Genomic DNA, 2621 nt, shown 5'->3' with positions numbered 1-2621 from the left:
AAGGAAGGAAGGAAGGAAGGAAGGAAGGAAGGAAGGAAGGAAGGAAGAGCTAAAAAGTCAAGTTATTCACTAGGAAAATGAACAAAGAGTGGGGAAAAAATCAGACTATAGAATCTTACTTTGGTGATAAGGAAAATCAAAACATACAACCAGAAGAAGACAACAAAATCGAAGCGCCTACATCCAAAGCCTCCAAGAAAAATATGAATTGGTCTCAGGCCATGGAAGCACTCAAAAAGGATTTTGAAAATCAAGTAAGGGGTGGCTAGGTGGCACAGTGAATAGAGCACTGACTCTGGAGTCAGGAGGACCTAAGTTCAAATCTAGCCTCAGATACTTAACACTTACTAGCCTTTCGACCTTGGGCAAGTCACTTAACCCCAATTGTCCTGCCTTCCCCTCTCCAAAAAGCAAAAGAAAAAAAAATAAAGAAAGAAAAGAAAGTAAGAGAATAAGAGGGAAAATTGGGAAGAGAAATGAGAGTGATGCAAGAACATAATGAAAAATTAATACAAATACAAAAATAATTAATACAGATACAAAATACAGATACAAGAAAAAATGCTGAAAAAAATAACACCTTAAAAAATAGACTAACCCAAATGGCAAAAGATGTCCAAAAAGTTAATGAGGAGAAGAATGCCTTAAAAAGAAAAATTGACCAAATGGAAAATGAGATCCAAAAGCTCACTGAAGAAAATAATTCCTTAAATATTAAAATGGAACAAATGGAAGCTAATGACTCTATGAGAAATCAAGAAATTATAAAACAAAACCAAAAGAATGAAAAAATAGAAGATTGTGAAATATTTCACTGGAAAAACAACTGTCCTGGAAAATAGATCCAGGAAAGAGAATTTAAAAATTACTGGACTATGGTAAAAAAAGAGAGAGAGAGAGAGAGAGAGAGAGAGAGAGAGAGAGAGAGAGAGAGAGAGAGAGAGAGAGCCTAGACATCATCTTTCAAGAAATTATCAAGGAAAAACTGCCCTGATATTCTAGAACCAGAAGGTAAAATAGAAATTGAAAGAATCCATCAATCACTTCCTCAAAGAGATCCCAAAAGGAAAACTCCTAGGAATATTGTAGCCAAATTCCAGAGTTCCCAGGTCAAGGAGAAAATATTGCAAGAAGCCAGAAAGAAACAATTCAAGTATTGTGGAAACACAATCAGGATTTAGCAACTTCTATATTAAGAGATCAGAGGGCTTGGAATATGATATTCTGGAGGTCAAAGGAGCTAGGATTAAAACCAAGAATCACCTACTCAGCAATATTGAGTATAATACTCCAAGGAAAAAATGGACATTCAATGAAATAGAGGATTTTCAAGCATTCTTGATGAAAAGACTAGAGCTGAATAGAAAATTTGACTTTCAAATACAAGATTCAAGAGAAGCATGAAAAGGTAAACAGGAAAGAGAAATCATAAGGGACTTATTAAAGTTGAACTGTTTGCATTCCTACATGGAAAGATGATATCTATAACTCATAAGATCTTTCTCAGTATTAAGGTAGTTGAAGGGAATATATGTAGAGAGAGCGACAGAGGACACAGGGTGAGTTGAATATGAAGGGATGATATTTAAAAAATAAAATTAAGTGAGTTGAATATGAAGGGATGATATTTAAAAAATAAAATTAAGGGTGAGAGAAGAATGTACTGGGAGACAGAGAAAGGGAGAGGTAGAATGGGAGTAAATTATCTCACAAAAAAAGGCAAGAAAAAGCTTTTACAGTGGAAGGGAAGAGGGGGGTGGTAAGAGGGAATGAGTGAGCCTTACTCCCATCAGATTTGATGGAAGGAGGGAATAAGATACAAAGCTATCTTACCCTACAGGAAAGTAAGGAGGAAGGGGATAAGCGAGGGGGGACGATAGAAGGGAGGACAAATGGGGGGAGGAGCAATCAGAAGCAAACACTTTTGAGGTAGGACAGGGTCAAAGGGGAGAATAGAATAAATGGTGGTCAGGATAGGATGGAGGGAAATGTAGCTTGTCTTTCACAACACAACTATTATGGAAGTGTTTTGCATGACTACACATGTATAACCTACATCAAATTGCTTGCCTTCTCAATGAGAGTGGGTGGGGAGGGAGGGAGAGAATGTAGAACTCAAAGTTCTAAAAATGAATGTTAAAAATTGTTCTTTACATGCAACTGGGAAATAAGATATACAGGCAATGGGGTATAGAAATCTGTCTTGTGGGCTGGCTAGGTAGCGCAGTGAATAGAGCACTGGCCCTGGAGTCAGGAGGACCCAAATTCAAATCTGACCTCAGACACTTAACACTTACTAGCTGTGTGACCTTGGGCAAGTCACTTAACCCCAATTGCCCTGCCTTCCCCCCTCCGAAAAGGAAAAAACCCAAACAACTTTCTTTCCCTATAGGAAAATAGAAGGGAAGGCGATAAGAAATGGGGATGGTCATAGAAGGTACAGCCGATTGGGGGAAGGGGTCATGCTGTCTTGGGGGGGGGGGGGGAAGAAATGGGGAAAATTTGGAACTTAACTTATAGTATCAAACAAGCATTTCTATAACAGTACAATAAAAAGATGATTGCACATGAGAAAAAGAAAGAAAGAAAGAAAGAAAGAAAGAAAGAAAGAAAGAAAGAAA

Source organism: Petaurus breviceps, unplaced genomic scaffold (genome assembly GCF_028583685.1).
Source record: "Petaurus breviceps papuanus isolate PSGF00001 unplaced genomic scaffold, PetGlider_PUasm1.0 90879, whole genome shotgun sequence".
Taxonomy (NCBI): Eukaryota; Metazoa; Chordata; class Mammalia; order Diprotodontia; family Petauridae; genus Petaurus; species Petaurus breviceps.
Note: the sequence above shows the minus strand (reverse complement) of the source record.